The 12,592-nt window shown below is 52.5% G+C and overlaps 1 protein-coding gene across 9 annotated transcripts in view; it reads left to right on the top strand.

Annotated features, from left to right (window-relative positions):
- Positions 1 to 12,592, top strand: part of LOC117652403 (dystrophin) — a 149,052-nt gene that overhangs the window by 96,536 nt on the left and 39,924 nt on the right. The window lies entirely within an intron of this gene.

The following is a 12,592-nucleotide window of genomic DNA, read 5'->3' as shown; positions in this document are numbered from 1 at the left end:
GCCCCGGACTCGGAGTGTCGGAGTGAGGGGCGGTCTTACTCGATTTGCTGGGTCCGGGAGTCCCGGGCATCAGTCTGCATCGGCTCGAGGATCCGAGCTGGCCACTCACCTGATTCCCAAGCCCCAGACGCTCCAGGCTCGGCTCCAGGCTCGGCTCCAGGCCAACCCCGAGGACCGATGGCGGCCCCACCGTGCTTTAAAATGCCGCCCCTTGTCGCTGCGTGACTCGGGGGCGTCTTCTGGGCGGGTTCATTTGTTGCCGCCGGACGGGTTTGGGTTTCGGGTTTGTTGTGACGGCTCACGGACGACGCCCCCCTCCCCCACCCTTCCCCCCGAACCTCACAGTGTATATCGCTCTCTTAAATTTACATCTCGCTCGTCATCCCTAATGGCGACGCCGCTCGGCACAGCCTTAATTTTTATTTTAGCGCTTTCCCCGGAACAGACGGACGGACGAATATGAAAATGGGCGGTGATTTCCATGCGATAATAGCCCGTGATGAGGACTGGCAGTGGGGAGGGGGAGTCGGCTGTGGGTTTGATCCTCGTCGAGCCGTCCTTGGGAGAAGGGCTAACACTCATTGCCCTAGTTTAGCTTGACGGCTAATCGTTGATGACTTTGGAACTTACAGCCCATAGAATGTCGAAGACGAGAGTTCGCCTCGAAAACAACCTGTGTTATTGTGGTTTTGCTGTAATCGCATCCGATTAGAAAACAAACAATTCATTGGAATTACTAAAACTAAATGTACGATAAGGGAGTTCGGACAGGAGACATGGTCTCGTTTTGTACACCTAAAAAAAGGCCAATGTTCACCGATTTTAAGACTTGTTATGGTTTCCGTTTCGGCTGTCTGCCCGAGCTTCACAGTGGTGTCCCACTCCAGTCTGCCAACCCCGTGGCGTAGAGCTAACCAACTTGAGCCTGTCCCGTCCATTCTCCTCTTCGGCATCTAATCAATCAGCCGGGCAGCTTTCTCTCTTCCTCTTTGTCCTTCTTTCGCTCGTCTCCATCCCTCTTTCACTGGAGTCCTTCACGTTTGTCTGATCCTCGGATCATGGTCGATAGATTTAGGTGGCTTGGCCTGCTGTAAGCCCAGAGCATTTTCCTCTCAATGAGCCAAAATGCACTTTGCTCCAGCCACTGCAACTAGAAAGCCATTCTAAAGACTTTTTTGCAAATTCAATCATATGCCTACTGCTTTTGCAAGGAAGGGAACATTCACAAATTACGTAAGGGCGATTTGGGGCGTTTTTGACCCCCCTGTACCCCCATGTAAGGCCAAGTAAGGTTTTCAAGACCCCCCCACCCCCCATTTACGTAAGGTTTTCGCCAAAAAAAATCCCCATAACACTCAAAACGGTTTTTCTCTGTTTTTAACGTGTTTTGTGCATAAGACGAGATAAGTCAGCGGTTTTGGAGGCAGAAATCAATCAGATTTCTGATTTAAGATGGCACTGCTTTTATTGCAAAAGCATGGGTTCATAACTAAAAAGCAACAAAAGGGCATTTGGCCACAATAAAATCAACGCAAACATGGCATAACAAAAGAAATTCCCACTTTTAACCCATTTCAGTGCGTTTCAGAAACCTTACATAAGGCTTGCTTTAGACCCCCCCACACCCCCACATAAGACCCTAGTAACGATTGGCCGACCCCCCCACCCCCTCGAGGCCCTTACGTAATTTGTGAATGTTCGCGAAGCATCAGAACTAAGATCATATGTGTGTCTAGTATTTTTTTTTCGCAGTCCAATTGCATTTCTTTGTCTGCTCTCGTGCTTCGAGACATGTGTCCGTTCCATTGACTTTGACTTCCACGCCGAGTTTAAGCAATTCATAACTACGGCGATGCGCCCACTTTCTTTTTTATTCTTTCTTCCAGGCTGCAGATAGGAAGGCCGAGGTAGGCGGAGCGAAATTACTCCGTTCCCGTTTTTCGGAAGAGCCACTCTCAAAATATCCTATCTCGTGGCTCTGCTCCCGTCCCCTCCGCGGATGAAATGATTTTCCCTGCTGTGTTTTGCGCGTTGTCTATACATTTGGCGTTCCCTGCCCCATCTATATGTAAAGCTTTGACGGAACAAGTAGTGAGGACTACGACATGGCCTCGCAAGAGAAGAGACCTCATTACCGCCCCCCGCCTCCACTTCCTTCTCTTTTCCTCCTCCCCAGATCTCTCCCCTCCCCCCTTCTCTCTCTCTCTCTCTCTCTCTCTCTCTCTCTCTCTCTCTCTCTCGGATAAACTTTCTCACACTCGCCCCTCCGCCATAAACCCGCTGTAGGCAATAAGCGAACCGTCTCCTTGCTGCTGATCACGCGGTAAAAAAGGGTTCCTGGTTTTCGCAGGAAGTCCCTGGAAATCACCTATGTCGTCAGTATAGGCTTCCTGGAAAAATCAGGAACCGTTTTTGCCGTGCAGGTCAACTCCTAATGTTTTCGATGTAATCTGTATGTGTGCGATCTAACGCATTTCGTCTGCTTTTCTTGTTGCAGGTGAGTGAACGGACCAATGCTGTGAGCAGGTACTGCAACACAGAGAGACGGTAGGTATAGCATAGACCTCTGCGTCCCTGCGGAGTCCTTTGCTGCGCCGGTAAGTGGCTCAGAGCCCCATTTTGGAAAAGACGGACGTATGTTTTGTTTTTCCTGTTTTCTTCTTTTTGCTGTGTGACGGCATTGCCGCGGCCACCATATGCCGGCGCAAACGGCCACTTGACCGTCCTGGCGTCGGTTCAAACAACGCGGGGCTCTAGTTGTTGTTTTTCCAACTTTTTAAGTCCTCTGATGTGCCTGGCGTGTGGCGGGCGTGTCGCGGGCGTGTCGCGGGCGCGTGGCCCCAATTCCAGCTTCACCGGCTCTTTATTTCATTCGCCCTGGAGAGGCGGATGGCGTCGCGTTGCAAGGCGACTTCGTTTTGCGAGCATCAGTATGCCGATCGCACCGCACCGTTAGGTCTCCCTTCCACTCCTGCTCTCGTTGTAACGTGAGATGACGGTTTTCTTGAGTCGGTAGTTGAAATTTGCGGCGAAATGGCCAGAATCTCGTGAAGACTGTTTTCCCGATGGTAACCGACTGCGACTTTGGGGGATAGGGCCGATTTGGTTGTTGGATTCGCTGCCCCCGAGGCCAACTCTGCCCGGTCCGTGCACGCTCGTGGGGCCGCAGTGGGCCGTGGAGGCAGCCAAAACTCTCGACGCGTTTTGAGCTTTTAGAGTGGCTAACAGGGCTCGAACCGAACGTGTGACCCCACCAAGGGATTTCTCGTTCGGAGAGCAATCCATTGGTGGGGTCACACGTTCGGTTCGAGCCCCATTGCGCGACTCTGGAGCTCAACATGCGTCCGGGATTATGACCGCCTCCACGGGTCTTCTGGTCCACTGTGGGGTAGTGCCGCGTCGCGACGCCCTCGTCGAGTGGGTCAGGCTGGGGCGTGGGAGGGAGCGTCCGGTGGACGCGCCGGTCGCGGAAGGGATAAAGTTTTATGACTTCTTCATATCACCCTGCGGTGGCCCTCGTTGGGCATAGGGAGGCGCGGTGGCCGCCAGGTGTGGACGGCCGGGAGGCGTTTCTCGCCAAGAGTCACTGCAGTAAAGTGGGCCGTGCTGTCAAACCCGTGGCTATTCCCCCAATCAACTATTCAGGTTGCTTGAGGTATTCGCTAGCCCGGCCGTCGACCAGAGCGAGGGGTCCCTGGTCCCTCACTTAAAATTTTCTTGCATCTACAGATTGCTAGGGATTCTGTACGATTTTGTCGCGCCTTTTGCGTACTTTCAGGCGTTTATGACGCCAGATTGTGGCATCGCCTACTCCAAGCGTACACCGATTGTTAGAGTGGGGGAGCCCTTGGACCAGAGACTTGTCTGAAGGAAGGGTTTTGGACATCCAGTTGCCGTTGGTTATCGTGCTGGCGCCGGCATTTGGTTTGCAGAGTTGAGCAGTGGGTCTTGACCGGTTCGGGGAGTGGGTCGTTCCGGCAGGGGTACCCGGGGTACCGCCTTGCCTCGCGCCCTGCAGCGTTGTCACCGGCAGCGCACCAGAAGAGCAGACGAGCGGAGGGGGAGGTCCACACTCTACAAAAAATGTCCTGTCAACGCCGTTAATTTATTACCAATGTTTGCTGTTATGCAATTCACGGCGTTTGCTGTGAACTAGTTCACGGCGTTCACTGTGATCTCGGTTACAGTGTTCACTGTGATCTGGCCACAGTAAACGCCGTGAATTGGAGCCTGATTTGCAGCACTTCGGTGCTCAGCGGCGTCAAACTCACAGTGTTTACTGGGGACCAGATCACAGTGAACACCGCGAACAAGATCACAGTGAATCCCGTGAGCAGATCACAGTAAACGCTGTGAATTGACCTACAGTGAAAACTGGTAATAAATTAACGGCATTTACAGGACATTTTTGGTGGAGTGCAGGCCGAGCTGCGCCCATCGGCTGCCCCATTGTTTTGCAGCAGCCGAAGCTTGAGGCGGTCTGAGGTGGAGTCGCACAGTGGGTCAGAAGACCGGTGGAGGCGGCCAAAACTCCAGACGCGTTTTGAGCACCAGAGTGGGTAAATAGGACTCGAACCAAACGTGTGACCCCGTCAATGGACTCCTCGTTCGGAGAGCAATCCATTGGTGGGGTCACAGGTTCGGTTTGAGTCGAGTTCAGCGACTGTGGAGCTCAAAACCCGTCCGGGATTTTGACCTCCTCCACCGGTCGTCCGGCAAATCCACCGTGCGCCGCGGTCTGAGTCGCTAAACGGCCCCTCGTGTGAGGGACTGACTACCCGCATGGCGCTGGCCTGCCGGAGCCTGCCCCTGCCCGGCCCCCTCCACCCTAGTGTGGCCAGAATATGAATTCCTTAATGCAGTTTCGCTGTCCCCATGATGTGACCCCCTCCCCTCCAAGGCCAGCTCCAGGCCACCGCCGCGGCGCGCCGCCCGTTGCCGTTTTTTGTGTTCCCTCTCGCTTTCCGCACCCGTTTGGCGCGGAGCTCGACCGGCGCCGCTCCCTGTCCGGTTTTCGTCGTCGCGGCGGAAGGTTCGGTGCCCCTGTACTCTGTACCGTACCCCGTTCGCTGTTTCCATTGGTCCAGAATGTGACGGTCGAAACCCGAGTCGCGGCAGTCGCTGCAGTCGTGGCGCCCCTCGTCATGGAGCAAGTCGTTTGCCGGGGGCTTCGGGTTTCCCTGGTTTGAATTTCGCGCCGCCCTCTCCGGACGCGCCTCGGCTAGCGTCGGCTATCCGCGGACACTTCGGGTCGACCGCTGCAGCCCGCTGCGGAGTGGAAGCGGCTGGCTCGCTTTAGGAGGGATTTTTGTTGGAGGTGGGAGTGTCCTACACCGATACCTCACAGCGGGCAGGGGCAGCCTCGGCGCCCTCCAGCGGAGGGATTCGGGTGGTGCTTTTCTCGCACCCCTTCCGAACACCCGGCGCGAGTGCGAGAGAGACAGGCAAGCCAAGTTCGGAATGAGCCTACTGGGCCGCGGGGTCGGGCTGCAGATTAAAAAGTAATGCAATAAGCACCGTTAACAGGGGCGTGGCGGCGCCGCGACAGCCCAGCAGCGGCCCAAACCCTTCCACCTGCCATTGCAACGCTCCCCTCCAGGACAACTCTTCGCTCTCTCTCTCTCTCTCTCTCTCTCTCTCTCTCTCTCTCTCTCTCTCTCTCTCTCTCTCGTTCTCTACCTTCGCAAATTGATGGCGTACACCGTTCTTAGGAATGGCAAAACTCCACCGTTTTTGTTTCGAAACAAAGACACGTTCGTTTTTCCCCGCAGCACGGTCCCAGGTGGCCTGGACCGCGTTGCCGGCGCCGCCTTGCTTAACACACTGAGTGGCGTACACTGTCTGGCATTGTGGTTGTTTCCGTTGCACTGCAAGGCTTGCTGGTCTAAACAGCTCGAGACGGACAAGCCAAAACACCGTGGGTTCGTTCGAACGACCGCCTCCCGTTCATCAACTGCCTCCCTTTTCAAATGCGATTCCGACGTCTGTCGGTCTGTAAACAGAAACACCGCGGCCACGGGGCGGCTTTCACCTCGGCCTAGGGAATTTAACCATGGCATTATTATGTTCTCCCAGAATTCTTTCGGGAAATATTTATTTTTCAGTCCACCCTTTGGTTACTCTACGTACGGGGTCTGGATAAGTTGCATAAATTGACTCGCAAAACGCAGCGAGGAGTTTGGCTCTGGCAGGGCAAGGTTACGCCGATAAGCTGGCCACCTGTGCCCCACCCTCGTCCCACCCGGCTGCCTGCCTCCCCTCCCCGCCTAAGCCCCGATTAGGCGCTTTACATTTGCAAAGCGGTTTTCGCTGCCCGGATATTTTCTCCCTCAACGGACTTTGCCCACACATGGCAGAGAACAGTTACCCAGGAGGGATGTAAAGCGGAATCACCCCCTTGATTCGACCCATCACTGAGTGGCTCAGATTAAAGCTGCCCTTTTGGCCCCTAAATGATGCTCCTCTTCTCTGTACAAAAACTACTTTCGAGCTGAAAAGATGGGTTTTCGCCCAAGGGGGCAAACACTCGCGTATTACTCTGTATACAAAAGTTACGCGTAATAAGGTAAACGTTTTACTATTTTGGGTTCAAATATGAATTGCTTTTAATGCGTTATACTTATTTGTCTGTACACTACTTCTCCCGCGTCGTTTTTCGCCTGACTTCGCGAGACTCCAACAGATGTCACCTAATCTCGTGGAAAGATTTCGCCGATCAGGTGTTCAGATTTGGCGAGTGATTACCCTCTCGCTGCTTGATCTACACCGTAAATGGCCGCAAATGGTCGTAAATGCAAATTTCGCGCTCTTTTTTTGTCCCGGTACGAAAACAATATCGCGCCGTCGTCGCGCCCGGCCCAGCCCGGCCCAGCCCGCCGCGGCGTCGGCCGGATCTTTTTCGATTGCGTCATCGGGAAGGGGGAGTAAGGGGGTGCGCATGCTGGGGACGCTCTTTCCATGCGACTTGACGTGCGCGCGGGGAAATCCACCTCACCGCCATTTTGGCCCGGCAGGTGGGACGGAGAGGCCCTGGAATGCCACCATTCCTTGCATGCTTGCCAACCCCCTCACACACGCACACACACACACACACACACAGCCCTTGGTGCTCCAGGTGTGGCTCTCGGCATTTATAACGCTAGATTAACGCGGCGCGCCGCGGTCAGCCTCTGCACACTTCGGGCAGGTGTCTCGGCCGCCACAGTGATTTCGGGGAACGGGGCTTGTACACCCTAAATGTTTTTGTACAATTTTTGTACGAGACATTACAGTTTTTTCGTACAAAAATTATACGAAAAAATCGTGTGCACAGAAAACTGTGATGTCTCGTACAAAATTGCACACAGCATGTAGTGTGAAGGCGAGCTTTAGTGCGAAGGGAGTTGTCCCGTTCATACAATCAAGTGTCTCATTAAGAAATTCCCCATAATTCGAAAGAAAATGGCGCAAATATGATACGGACGTAATTTCCCTTGGTATAACGAAGGTTTTTTCTTTGCATCTTAACAAAGAAAATACATAAAAAGATTCGTATTTTGAATGAATATTGCTTCGCATTATAATTGTGCCAATGAATATTGCTTCGTATTATAATTGTTCTGAGTTCACTGTAACTCGGCTAAAAAATTCATTGTAAGACATTTAAAGTGTACACGGTCCTTTTTACTCCCGTCTTCCAAGGCTTTTCAAGACTGCAAAGGCACCAGGTAAATCTCTAGAAGTTTCGTTTCCTGAGCACTGCGTACTCTGTAAATGTCCTACGGCGAAAGGCTGCACCAACATATTATGGTGGAGATTTTCTCCATAATACCAACGAAATTCGTCAAATATCTTTAAGGTACAGTGAATTCTCAATGGTATGTTATGAAGTCAGCTGCTCCACCATAATATGGAACACTTTATCGCCATAATATGGAGAATCTTCACTGTACAACATTTAGAGTACAAACCGTGATGCATCCTTTGCCGGGCGAAACAATCGAAAATGATGTCTGAAACAGTGGACGGCGAAGGCGAGTCGGACGCGCGGTGGGTAATGGGCCGGCGCCTGATTCTGCCTATCTGCTCTCTCTGCTGCTCTCTGTCGCACTCGTGGAGGCGCGCCGGCCGAGTGCGAGAGAGACTTCCTGGAATGATACGCCGGTCGATGACAATTGCGAGTTATGCATCCCGCGCAACGACCCCGCAGGGCCAGCAGGGCCGGCAGGAGCGAGGGAGTGAGGCGGGAGAGGGTGGCGGCCAGGACGGGGCAGACAGAGAGGGGGAAGCCGATGCCCGGAGACAGATGCCCCCTGTTTCCCTGAACCTGTGGGAGCGATGACTTGCGATTACTCAACCGAGCGGCCGGGGTGGCCGGGGCCTAAGGGAAGGGTGGAGGCGGGAGGCGAATATAAGGCATGCCTTGCAAGTCCACAGGTAAGGCCAGAATTAACGTATTTGAACTGCGCGCGCTCCGAGCCCTGCGGACGTGCTCAGATGGCGTCCTGGATTGATGCTTGGCGTCGGCCCCACGCCGTGCCGCCCGCCATGCCGAGGGAGCAGCGCGCCCACCCCCTCGCCGTGCTCCGGGGACCCTGTCCCTGCTGACGCCCCCTCCCCCTTCTCACCCCTTGCCGCCTTTTCCTCCTTTTCCCCGATCGCATTTTTCCACATTGGCCCAATTGCTGTTGCTAATTGAGTTACTGCTTGAGAGTGGCGTGCTCATTGAAACCGGCCGCTGCCAGCTCGGCTGCGCGGTGCCGCCTGTGCATGGAATCCATGCCATGGATTCGACCGCCGGGGTTGGAGAGGAGGCTCGGGATCCGGGCGATCCCCTTTTTTGGCGACGATTTATATCGAAAAGCCGCTGGCGTTGTTCGCTGCGAGTCGACTAGGCGACCTTGGTGCGCTCTGGCCGAGGCCGGCGGAGGCCGACCGAGGTCCCGGCGACGTGATCCCCTCGCTGCGCCGCCAAGCGCGCCGCCAAGCGCGCCGCCAGCCAGATGTATCGCAAGGCTTTAGTTTGTCCGGTCCGGCCTCGGGGACTCTTCCGGAGACCGCTCAGTTGCAACAGGAAAACCCACCCCACAACTGAAACAAAAGCGAACTTCTAATTTTCCTCCGTTTTTTTTTTTAGCGGATGACTTTCTTTTTGTTATTGCAACGGGCCACGTTCCAAACAAAATCAACGTTTAGTCCGTGTCATCCCAGCTTAAAATTCCACCTGGAAATTGGTCTGGATTTATTTCCATTGTGGAAAGTAGAATCCAGAGGGATCTGAAATCCAGCTGGTATTTGGAACGTTTTCCCACCTGGAATTTTATGAATTCCATTGTGGGTCTCCGATTTCCAGTATGGATTTACACATTGTGGAAATGGAAATCACTCCAAAATACTGTACTTGTTTATTTGTGAAAAAGAGGCTTACTTTAACACTGCTAATCGCAGTGACTTTAGAATGGAGCGTGCCCCCTGTGGTCCACCCAATTTCTCAAAATATGGATTCTTTTCACGTATTCATACTGATTCAAGCAGGAATTAGTTGAGTATTTAGAGCAAGCTTATCAAGTAGATAAGCTAAAGCCAGCTCGGCAATGGTACAGACACCAAAGAGGTGCAGGTGCCACTGCCTCAAAAATTGATTGATGTGCCAGATGGTACTGGATTTGTCACATGTCCTCTGGAATAAGACTTCCTCGACTAAGGAAACTAGGAGCCTTGGTCACAAGCGAGAGATAACTTAGATTATAAAAATCTCAGCCTGTAATACTGATACATACATCACTCACATAAGGATTCATAACTCTCATAGATACCGTTCAGAATCCACCTATTCGGAAGTATGAGGGCACTTTCTTTGAGCTAGGAGAGCCTTTTATCTACTTCAGGACAAAAAAGCGACACTAGCGCCACCTAGCGGACAAAGCTTACAAAATCCAGTCTGGAAATGAAAAATCCATCCTGGATTTCTAGTAAAATCCATTGTGGAAATCTCGCTATGGAAATCAGACTTTCCACAGTGGAATACAATTTCCATTCTGGGTTACTCAAACCCTTATGGAAAAAAAATTTCCATCTGGAACCCTTATTTCCAGACAGCAGCCTGGTATGGAAATGACCCTTTCCAGCTGGAAAATATAAATCCCATATGGATATGAGCAATCCAGATGGAAACAAGGAAATCCAGAGGAAATTCCAGGTGGAATTTTAAGCTGGGATGTTTGTCGCCTGCGCGCGCCCTCTGCGTTTTGTTTTAGCAGCGGCGTGTGGGAAGTGTTTCCCTTGCCGCATGTTCGCGCCCCTCCCTCGGAGAGCAAAGATTTGCCTTCCGAATGAATTGGGCCGCAGCGATCCGCTCCGTTTGTATTATTCCCGTTCTCTTGTGGACTTGTTCCGCCCAGCACCGCGGCGGACACGTTCTGCTGGCGGGCTGGCGTCTGCACACGGGGTGGAGGAGGATGCAGCACGTTGCAAAGGAGTCCCCTTGGTTCCTTCAGACGATTGACATACATCAGAGTAACCTAACACTCTACTGATAAATAAAACACACGTCAGAATGTTAAAATGAATTTGCGAAGTGTCTCAAAGTAATTTCTGTCGGCATCATTCGTGTCCGAACTTCACACTAGCCTCACTTAAGTCACAGTGGCTCAGTGACCCGACGCGGCGCGGGCGTGGGCCGAGCTCGGCACGAGAAAAGCATAATAGAGGGTTTTCGCCTTTGTCGCCGTGCCAGGGCTGGCGGGGCTGGCAGGCAGCGCTAAGGTGAGTGGGGGGCGCCTGCCTTTCTCCTGCGCGCCCTTCGCGCCCCCCTTCCGCGATCCAGACAATTTGTGCAAAAGCTGCGCACTGCATGGCGTGGCGGTGCAGCGCAGACGAGAGTGTCTGTCGGAAAGGCACTCGGCAAGGCCCCGTTGTCGTCGGCCAGTGAAAGGAAACAACGCCGCCGTGATCCAAATGCAGCGCGCGCCACCGTATTGCTGCCCGACTGTCGCTTGGGGGTGGGGGCGACCCACGGTATGAGTGCGCGATCGACTAGCAACGCTTTCTATTTCCTGCAATTTTGCTTATTTTTATTTGAAAAAATAAACTTTAAAGTTTGTTATTTTAGATTTAGAAAAACTAAAAGTTCATTTGTTTTTTTAATTTTAAAATACTATAGCCTACGTAAAAAATCTTGGTTCTTTTTGATTTTACAATTTTCAAAATTTTGGTTATATTCTATGTCAAAACCTAAACGTTAAAAATTTCGATTTTTTTAAAATCTGAACTTTAGGTCAAACTGCTATTTCGAGATGGAAGTTGTTTTGAAATACCGGCTTGAAAACTCCCGGGTTGTGCGTTGAAATCCCCCGGCCGTGGGTGGCGAGCGTGTTTGCTCGGTCCCCTTGCCGCTCCAGTCCGACCGTGCCACTTCCGGTGGCACCGGAACCTTGACAAGCCGAGGAAATGGGGACGGGGTGCGACGGGCCAGATCACAGGTAGGTGTGACAGGCATCATTTATTCGGGGCTGCAGAGCCCACCCCTTTACCGATGCCAACGTCGGCGCCTGGTCCACAAGAAACAGCTGAGCGTTTACCACAGTGTTGCACGAAGCAACGGCACAGATGAAATAGTGCGTCCCTTGTACGGATCACGCTTGCTGCACTGAAAGGAGTATTAAACTTTTTTACATTTTTAGGAGTGATACTTAAAAGTATGATCTCTGATCTCAAAAGAGTCATACTAAAATATATGACCGAAAAGGGGTCATACTTCGATGTATGATCGAAAAATGGTCCTCCTCTTTTGTATCACAATCTCGCTGATGTCTGACCTCTTTTCGGTTATACATTTAAGTATGACCTTTTTTCGGCCATACATTTTAGTTTGGCCTTTCTTTGGGCGTACTTTTTGTATCGCCAAAAATTGCTCAGATGTATCAACCTTAAAATTTAAGTGCGTAGGTCGGCCAATGAGAGGCAAGGACGGACTGCGGCTGAACTGCTGGAAAGCTTGGGCAAACGTACGGCCGCACCTTGTCCCTTTGACCCGCTAAACTTGGGCAGTTATCCGCTAATGAACCCCCTTGGCGCGCGTTACGCTTGGACTCGGGCCTAATCCCAAAGAGGGTGCTGTACCGCGACAAGTCTTTATCGTGAAGTGTCAGGCGAGCGCGTTACGACCAAGAGGGATGGCGCCTGTATCTGAAAGACGCGGGCCAAACTTTGCGAAAACAGGGCGTTCCAGCGAGTGACACACGTGTGTCGCGCTGCGCGCATCAGCGTCAGAAGGGCGACGGCGCTCTGTCCTCCCCTCCATCCCCACCTCCTTTTCTCCTTTACCCCCGCGCCACGCGCCGAGGCCTCTGCCAGGCGGGGTGGGAGGTATTTGACTGCAGGCAGTAGTCCCCCGTGAATTCACCGCTCGGGCGGAAAGGTGTGTGGCGTGTGTGTGGTCGCGTTTGTGGCGCACGGCGCTGTGGAGAAAACGCTGGTCGTGAAACTTCACGCGTTATCTCGCCCAAAAAAAACTTGTATTCAATAATCTAGGCAAAGTTAGCAAGACTGTTATACAATCCTCTATCCTAATTTGTCACCTAGATGTTTGAAATAGAAACAATGAGAAGGAATC

The sequence above is a fragment of the Thrips palmi genome, unplaced genomic scaffold (genome assembly GCF_012932325.1).
Source record: "Thrips palmi isolate BJ-2018 unplaced genomic scaffold, TpBJ-2018v1 HiC_scaffold_7, whole genome shotgun sequence".
Lineage (NCBI taxonomy): Eukaryota > Metazoa > Arthropoda > Insecta > Thysanoptera > Thripidae > Thrips > Thrips palmi.
This window is presented reverse-complemented; position numbering and strand designations above follow the sequence as displayed.